A 10,124-nucleotide genomic window follows, 5' to 3' on the forward strand; every position below is an offset into this window, starting at 1 on the left:
ATCGCAGAATCGCAGAAATGCTCTCCAGCCCCATCTTAATAACTCCCCTATGAGCCTCCTGTGCATGCAGCTCGTTCTCTATCATTATTACGATCGCCTCGAGCACGAGTATCCAATTATGATTCTCCTCTAAATTTATTCAAGAGACTAATACTATGTGTGCTCGAATTGAGCAAGGCACAGAATGAACAGTCCGAGACAATTTTCATTCAGTTTTTCATCACCATAAGTGCTCATAGTCTTCTCTTTCAAAATTCGGAAAATAAATAAATTGAGTGACATCAGCAATGGGCAATAATTGATTGCTTCGGCTTCGAGATATGCGCATAGGACTGTAGTGAGATTCCCAACCCCAACCCCAACCCCAACCCCAACCCCAACCCCCAACCCCAACCCCAACCCCAACCCCAACCCCGAATGGCTGAAATATATTGCATTATTTTCAATCAAATTCATTTGTCTATATACCATTTTCTTCAGAAATAAGCCAACTCTCTTTTAATGTGAGCATTTGCCTGCCCTCATACAAAAGTCTATGAAATTCAAAGTATCGTCCTCAAGTCCATAATTTTCATAACACATAAAAGTCATGAACTTATCCATCAGCAGTTAGATATGCTCGTGATCAAAACTCCCATTATTTTGCTCAATTTACGATAAGTATGTAGAGAAAAGACATCTGCTTTGTTCGTTGCACTTTATTAGGAAGTGAAGAGCCTCACAGATTTTGGAAGAATGAACAGAGCTTGGAAATGGTTGTGTTATTAGTGTTATTGTTAATTTCGGTGATGAAGCATAAAACTGGGTCAGACATAAACTTCGTAACAATCCCAATTTGCTCGTTAATGTCATTGCTGTTCTTTATATTATCTTGGCTTTTAATACACAGCATGTGCACAATGCATAAAATATAGCCATTCTTTAGTATTTTCCGCCGGAATTCTCCTCGAAACCTATGATGAGCGAGCAAGTTGGCAACAATATTTAGTGAGCAATGCACTCGCTCTTTCTACATGCTCGCCAAATGATCCAGCAACCAATTTACAAACTCATCTGTCGCGGGTATCACAATCGAATCGAATTAGGTCATACAGCAGAGCATTTCAATATAAGGCTTACTATTGCTGAATGTGCTGCGTAGACGAGATAAATAACCATACTGTTATTGTAATTGTAATCAATAAATTAAATGTGAATGTATATTATTATTTCTTAAGTAAATAACAAATAAATGACTGAACAGATCGATGCGCTGCTCTTATAGAAATTCAAGATCCTGAAAAAAACAGGAAGTGGGGCATACGGCCATGTCTTCAAAGTGGAAGACCGCTCAAGTCGCAAAATTATGGCCCTAAAAAAAAACTTCGATGCATTTATAAACTCAACCGACGCTCAACGGACATATCGGTAGATAATGTTTCTTTTCCAACTTAAGCACCCGAACATCATTAATTTATACGAAGTCCTCAAAGCCAAAAACGGGAAAGATATTTATTTGGTCTTCGAGTACCTAGAAGCCACTCTCTATGATGTGTCGAGAACTAAAGGAGTTTTGGCCGATAAGCATCGAAAATATATTATGTACCAAGTTGCTCTGGCCCTGTATTACCTCCACTCCGCGGGTATTATGCACAGGGATTTAAAGCCTGCGAATGTCCTCATAAATTAGAGCTGCTCTATAAAGGTTATTGATTTCGGACTTGTCCGATCGATTTAAGAAAATGATGAGTAGTTATAAGATGTAATGACAGAATACATTGCAACGAGATGGTATCGTGCGCCATAAATAATCCTTGGTTCTCGCCAATACACGAAAGCTGTAGATATATGGAGCTTCGGCTGCTTAATGGCTGAACTATACTCCGGCTAGCCTCTATTTCCGGGTACTTCAACCTTGAACCAGATCTAACGAGTACTAAAATGGACAGGAATCCCTTCAATTGTCGATCTCAATTCCTTACGGACAAACTTCGGAAAGCAGCTGCTCGATTTAGTCTCGCACCTCAAGGCTGTGAACAAGAACTAGCTCTTAATGAACAGCGTCGACCCTTCAAGTGCATGCATGGATCTCTTAAACAAATGCCTTGAATTTAATGTGGAGAAACGCCTCAGTATCTAAGAAGTGCTCATGCATCCCTACTTCAAGGATTATTTCACTCCCAGCGATCTCATCAAAAGCAATGCAAAAATAAACCTGCCCGTCAAAGATACTGTGAAGCTTAGTTTAAAAGAGTACCGCTCATTGATCTACGCATAAATCAGCAAGTTTAACCTGAAGCGATAGCGTTTACACAGTGAGGCTCGGCTAAGGGAAGAGCATTCCAACATCTTCAGCTAGTTTGCCGAATAAAATAAGCAGTTGAGTGGGCAATAGAGTAGATTATAAAGCAAACTCGAGAGTAGGACATAGGAGAAGGGCAAACGCAAATTAGTTTATAGCAAGGCCGATAAAAATATGAAGAATAAGAGCGAGGCTGTATCGGCAGAAAGCATCAACGAAATGAAGACTGTGAAGTATACATCTGATGCCAAGAAGAAGAAGTTCTTCGAATCCACGAATGGATGGGAGGAGTCTTTGAGCAGAATTGCGAGCAAGGATAAAGGGGCACCGAAGAGATTTTCAAGGGAATCATCATTAGCGAAGAACTAAGCCAACAGCAAAGTGCTGGTCAGACCAAAAAGATTTTCCACTGATTGGAGTTATAAAAAAAAAGCAATTTGAACACTATCACTACAAGCCAAGACAAAATAATCAATTACATTATTTGAATCGCATATGAAGCATATGGAGTAATATCCAAACAATATAAACAATATCAACAGTATCCGAGTATTATCTGGAAGTCCTAATATAAATAAAATACTTACTTATTATAAATACGTGTCATAAAACTATTGATAGATGAGCCTTAACTAAAAGATTCGTAAACTCGACATCTTCAAAAAGGTTCCAACGGACATCGCGGATCGCAGCAACATTGGAGGCTTCCTCTCCCTTGCGTCATTAGCACTTGTCATCTTCTTTAGCATTTGCTAATTGTCCGCATTTGTGTCTCCCTCTACAGTAACTGAACTGGACAGAGATGAACTATTCACCCGCCAATAACTAACGTACAAGTATACATAAAGGCTATAGCATCAACTTAGACATATAATTCCCAAGATACCCATGCGAGGTAATGTCCTTGGATTTGCAAGATGTCATGATGTCGCATCACCCGAATATCGGGTCGATCTCGAAGTATCGAATTGATCGAAATGGAAACTATATTGATCGCTCTGCATTTGAGCTCATGAACGAAGAGGACCAATACAAACAAATGAAGACTGTGGAGGAGGCCTTTGAAAACGAGTATGGATGCAGACTGAAAGGTTCATTTACTGTGAAATAAGTGCCTGGCAATTTCCACATCAGCAGCCATGCATATCAGAACCACTATATCAGATTCATGATGAGTGGAAAAATACAAACCTTAGATGTCAGTCACACCATTCATCACCTATATTTCGGCTAATTATCCGACATCAACAAATTGTAGAGCGCACACAAATAAGCCGAACTCACGCGTCTAAATGGTCATAGGAGGACCTACGACATGTCAAAAACCCAGCATTCCTATACATCGCATTATCATATTGACATCGTGCCTACGAGCTACCAGGCAATACTCGGCAACTAGAAATACACTTACCAATACACTTGGAACCATAACAGCTTCATAGTGGGACATATGCCTGCCGTCTATTTCAACTATCACATCGGAGGGGTAAAGGTCGAATATATTTCGAAATAGAATGCATTTTTTTAGTTCCTGCTGAACTTGTGTGCGGTTATCGGAGGCATTTACGCTTTGGCCAGTTTTATGAATAATACCCTATTGACTTTGATGAAACCCAGTGGATACGAACTAATCAATTGATAACGCTCTTATTAGTTTAATTGCTCATTCCAAATATGTTAACTATTGTTTATTTATTTTATGTCTTGCATTTAGTATGATATTGTTGTTATTATTGACTGCGCTTTTAAGTTCTCTCTTCGTTGAATCAGCTGATTCGATTTATCTATTTATTACACATCATCATCGTCGTCATCTCGTCACTCATCGTCATTGCATACACTATTTAATAGAATGGAGATCAGAAATATGTAAATTAGCATGAAAGTAACAGATATCACCATTTGACAATCTTCATTGACCTTTTATAGATTTTCAGCTTTTCCAATTTATCAAAGCATTCCAGCAATCTATCCTAATTTTTTGGAATAGGCTTCTTCACTTGCTTCTCAGAGTTCAGGATCGACCAATCTATTTTCATGTAGTGGTACCCTGGCACTTATAAGCCCCCTAAAACATAGAGCAAATCGTAAAATGTCTCTGGCACAGCATTGTCGAATATCCTGCAGAATCTTTCGAAGTTTATGTAGACTTTATGGTTATTCTGTCGATTCTTCATCTGAATTGAGAAGTTGATCAGTCCTTTAAGATCGAGCAAGTTCGTATGAGTTTTCTTTTAATCTTTCGCTTGCCCGCTATTGTACTCCCTTAGAGTAAAGAGATGGTCATGCATGCGGTTGCTCATTATCGCATTGTTTTTATCTTTGTTGCCCTTTCCATTTTTCATTTGCTCAAAGTTGTAAATTCGGAACTTCATGATCGTCAAATTGTCTTCTCGCACGAAATCGCCATGTGTTAGAGAATCCTGCAAGGAACAGCCAGTCAATCTAACTTTCTTGATATGCTAAATGATTCTACAGATGTCAGCTTCGACTAATAAATTGGTTCGCACTTTGGGGCTGGAGGACTTGGTGATAGCAATGAGATCTTCCATTGAAATCAACCCATCTTTGTCCTGGTCGAAGATCAGAAACACAAGCATTAGAATCTACTCCTTAGTGAACTTCAGGGCCTATTGCATAATCTTCTTTATTTATAGGAACTAGACTATGTACTCCAATTCGAGGAAATTAGTGACGCGGTCACGATTGTATCGGTCCATGAAGATTCGATGGTACTACTACTTATAGACTCGAATTTTGGTGTTGACCCCTCCGATTAAAGGCATATCATTGTCATGGCTATTTCCAAACATGCCCAGTCTCCGGGTGATGTCTGCATCTCGAATGTTGAATTCGAGCATTTTTATTGTTGATTAGAAGTTTCGTGTTCTTGGCGTCTTTTCGGATTGCGGGTTGTTGCTGTTTTTGCTGTTCTTGCTGTTTTTGGTCTTAAGTTGGGAGTGCAAGCTATGGTTCGAAGATTTATCTGACTGCTTGCTCCTGAAGGATTAATCACGATTATGGGATTTCCTAAAGGGAAACTCATGGCCTATTTTAAAATTGTGAGAATCAGAGTGTTTGCCCGAAATCTCCGGCTTCCTATTCTTTATTGAAGTTGGCGATATTATATTGACAAAGAAGTTTTATAATGTGCAAATTGCATCCCCTGCCTATCTTTATTCTGTTACAGCTCGGTACCTTTGTGGTCGTCGATTCAAACCAAAGTACTTGTTCTGGTCCTTTTTATAATACTTCTGGGCCTTGCCACAATTCTTCAGGATATTCCTAGGTTGGCTCCGGGATAGTACCGTTATCTACTTGCTTTGTTACTACTCATGGCTTTTGTTTGGATTGTATTATGGGTGGTATGACTGATATCCTTGTGGACTTGACCTCTAAAATGATGATTGCCTATATGATGTTTTGTTTTCGAGTTATTGGTAATGCTACTGATCATATGATAGCTTTTGCCCGTGGTAGGGCCGCAACGTTTTTCTTTTGAGATCAGGGCTTGCATTGCTATTTGATATTCTGTTGCCATATGCAAATGAATTTTAACGCGATCGGTGTAAACTTTCCAGATAGGTAGATGTGAAGCCGAGATTGAGAGTGCTTTCTGCAAGTTTTTGAAAGGCTTCAGAAACTTATTCGTATTCAGGTTATTATATTTGTTGTTGTAATACTTGGGCGTTGCTTGACATTAATTTTATTAATTCGTTGCCATACCGAATATCTCAGGATTCGATACAGACATAGCAGAGCAGTTAATCATAGCACAATCGTTGTCAATCACCATAAATGGACATCGGGAAGGCATGGGATTACTATTGTAAATGATTAAATTACACTGCATTCGAGAATAGTCTAAGGAAGCTTTATGGTAACTAAATAATTGCCCACTATTGCAATCAGCACCAATTACAAGTATATGAATGAATGTAATAATATTTAAAATATTGAGAGTCGAATTACCGATGAGTTAAAAGTACAAAGCAGCATTGGTGGAGCATAACAAATTCATTGCGAATGACATCCAAATCATAGAAAGTGGCGCCAAACTAACCTCAATCCGTCGATAAATCAAACCCCGCTAAAAGTAACTGCGCAAATAGCTGATGAATGTAAACTTCCCCTAAGTATAGTGTTTGGTGCACGTGGCCAAAAGTGCAGAACTAAGCCAAGATGTATGGCCATAATTTCGTAATTTCCTTGCTATTGTGATAAAGGAGGCGCTTGATAAATTCAATGAGAAGTTCCATGATAGCAAGTCGTTTGAAGAAGAGAAATAAGTCATACTGCAGTATATCATATACTTCGATCGGTACATATTGCAATATATGCCATAGACCACCATTTACGATCCAGAGAATTGCCGAACTGACCCTTGAGCCTGAAAGCTATTATAAATCCTGTAAGAAATTGCTATATGCATTTGAGAAACTGGTCAATGTGTCCGATCCTGAGGACAGATGATTACTGTTATTCCACAATTGTTATTGGACAATCAATCAATACTATACTATTATATAAAAGCATCTTTTATGAGGTGGTAATGGCGATATTGTATTATATGATATTAATGCGATAATACGAGTGTAATGTGTTGTAAATATGGGCATAAAGTGGTTTCAAAACTGACTAAACATATAATACGAATATCCACATCTTATTATTGATCAGTTTTTGTATCTCTAAGATAGAAGAGGAAAGAGATTTGATGACACGATTTCATATTCTGAAATGCTCAAAGAAATATATATCATTATAATCATCAAAGAGACAAATACATTCAAACAATGCAAGGACACAATGAGCCTCATTAAATCGGAGTTTGTGGTTACGGCAAGCGTGCCAGGGTTTTTCTACGAAACAAATGGTGTCTATGTATCCTAATCAGCTTGTTCATAAACTTGGCTCCTAAATTGCTCGATAGATTCATTAGTTCATTTATAGGTTTCTAGTTTGTACTCGCTAGCCTAATGCTGCCAGCACTTATGAACTCAGGAATTACGGCTTTCTATTTAAACATCCGGAAAGGCGGTTTTGGATAAATTGATGACCTATGGTTTAGTTTTAGATCAGCCAAGATATTAGTTCAATCTGTACTGCTATATCTGTTGTTGACTATTGGAAGTATCATCGGATTCATGCTGCTCATCGTCCCAGGGGTGATATTCTTCTCGAAATTCAGCCAGTCCTTTTTCATTTTCGTGGAGAACCCACAAATAAGCTGCATTGAAGCAATGAGAAGAAGCAACCAAATGATGAAAGGCAAGAAGTGCTAATATCTGCAACTATTCGGCATTGGGGTTCTTTGGATTTTATTGGGGGTCATCGCCTTGTTTGTAGGATTCTTTTTTGCATATGTTTATGTAATAATGATGATGACTGACTTCTACTATGTGAACAAACAACCAGATCAGTAGAGCATTGCATTTTCGGAAATGGAACAGCATTCGGGATCACTTGCAAATTGACTGAACTGTTGTATTGATGGATATCCAAATTTATCGTATGTATTGAGATCGGAGGCCATTGTCTGTTTGCTAATACTGAATTATAGCTCATAGGAATCAGCAGCAGCAGTTAATTGCTATACTTCAGTTAAATAATATATTAATATGATCAACCCGTTGATGGTCTCAGACTCAGCATTGTGGATGCATGCTGAGCAATGATTCGATTCCCCTCATATAAATTTGGATGATCTTGTGTTCCATGGCTATATTGGGAGTGCATCATGAATATGTGTGTGGCTGTCCAATGAAGAGTAGACGGGGTTGCGTGATTTCGATTATAGATCGACATACTACTGTATACTCTACTACTATTATTATTCTGGGTTTTATAAATTGCAAGGAAGGTTCATGCACGTTGTTTAGTCATTGTTGTTATTTATATTTGTGAGGTTTTTCATGCGCTGTTTGGGTTTGAGTTGCAATTTTGGCCTATGCTTTTATTTTGTTTTGGATGTGAACTTGTGGGGAATATGCTGGTTCGTTTAGTTTTAGTGACATTGAGAAATCGAAATACAATCTGGGTAGATGCTCGATGATTGGGACAGCAATTAAGAGTAAAGCTTATGTTATTCGTTTATAAGCTATTATTCAGTAATAAATAAAGAACTGGCTTTGCTATGATGGCTTTTTGGGATTGGTTTAATTATGAATGATTTCTTATGCAATTTAGCAATTATCGATGTTCTGATATGTTATTTATCTATGTTCTGATTGTTTGTAGAATCACTCTTATTGTGATCCATGCACTTATTGCTGTTGTTGTTTTTATTGTTGTCATTGCTATTTACTTTTGTTTGCATATTCATCTTCATAGATATGCTGGTTTGCATACTATGATGACTGATGCTTTTGTTCCTACTATTAAGACTTTTGCTGTGCACCCCACAATAAACAACATAACTATTGCTGCCATATTGATCCCCCTCATAGTCCTTCACATTCGCATTGGCACCATGAGCTCTGCTATTCATAGTGTCTATAGTACCCTGATGATTTATCTCTTAGATATGTGTTTTCTTCTGCCTCTGCTTCATGTTGTAAATATTATTCCTGATGAAATTTGAGTAGTTCTTCTTGAATGATGGGTGGTGATTCGATTTCACGCATTTTACTGTGGGGTGACAGCTGTGCTGCAAAATACTTGATATGCTGCTTTTTAGATGAATGTTACTACTTTTAAGGCTGTTTTGAAAGGTATGTTTGTTAGGGCTGTTCGGTTTGCTTTGATTTATCGGGTTTGGTCTGTTCTTTAAGCACTGTGACATTCCTTGTTCTTTGATGTTGTTGTCATTCTTGGTGTTGTTGTCGATCTTGGTGTTGTTGTCGATCTTGGTGTTGTTGTCATTTTTGGTGTTAGCATCGAGACTCTGCCACAACTCTGCATACACTCTATAATCAGGCGAAGCCCTGGAATACCTCCGCCTCGCATATTCATAAATTTTGTCATTATTCCCATTAGAGATGCTCGGATGATAGCTGCGATGATGATAGTTTAGAGTCGCTGGCACGACATTCGGATTAATGATATGGTTTTACATGTTGGATTTAATATCGATATGCTGAAAGTGATGTGATGAGATGCTGAGTTCAATAATGACAATGTTATATATTTACTATTCCCAAATTATCATGAGATTTGCATTGCTCTATATAATCACTAATCAGATATATGCTATTATATCATTATTTTGATCACAAGCAGCACATCGAATATAGTCTAATAATAATAGCTCAAGCAAATCGAAAAGCAAATATAAATCAAATCACACCACGTCGAAGACAGATGAAAGGACCACCAATACCCCATATAGCCAACTCCTATCCTCATAAGCCAAAGCCCATCGCAATCAAATAGCTGCGCGAGTCCCTCATAACTTATTTTCTCGCAATGAGCTAGGCTCAGGAAGAGATCCAGCAGCTCCAAATAGAACTGCTTCAGCACCCTTGCTTTAACTTCTATGCATTATTCATGAAGTACCATTTGTATCACAGAAATAGGATGTTTTCGAATGGAAGGAGTAGTCGGAGCAAGAGCCGAAGTAGGAGCAGTAGGAGCAGCAGCCACAACAGCCGCAATAGCCACTAATATTACAATAACGGTGCAAGTTCCCAGAGGAAGAGCAGGATGAATGGCAAAAATTAAAGCAACTATAGCCATCTCACTCCCAATGCATATCGCATATCATCATCCCCGAGGGCTAACCAAGTTCTTGCGACCAATTATCAACTAATGGGCAATACAAACACCGCATTATTTAACCAGAGCTATCGGCAATTAATTAAAATACATTACGCTGATTTTGTCAAATACTTATCGTCATTGC

General features: G+C 38.3%; 1 pseudogene; it reads left to right on the forward strand.

Annotated features, from left to right (window-relative positions):
• Positions 1–2,902: 2,902 nt before the first annotated feature.
• On the forward strand, positions 2,903–3,920 carry LOC148298934 (uncharacterized; annotated as a pseudogene).
• Positions 3,921–10,124: the final 6,204 nt, after the last annotated feature.

The sequence above is a fragment of the Brachycentrus maculatus genome, unplaced genomic scaffold (assembly GCF_059751285.1).
Source record: "Brachycentrus maculatus isolate JH-2025_06_01 unplaced genomic scaffold, ASM5975128v1 h1tg001487l, whole genome shotgun sequence".
NCBI classification, from domain to species: Eukaryota; Metazoa; Arthropoda; class Insecta; order Trichoptera; family Brachycentridae; genus Brachycentrus; species Brachycentrus maculatus.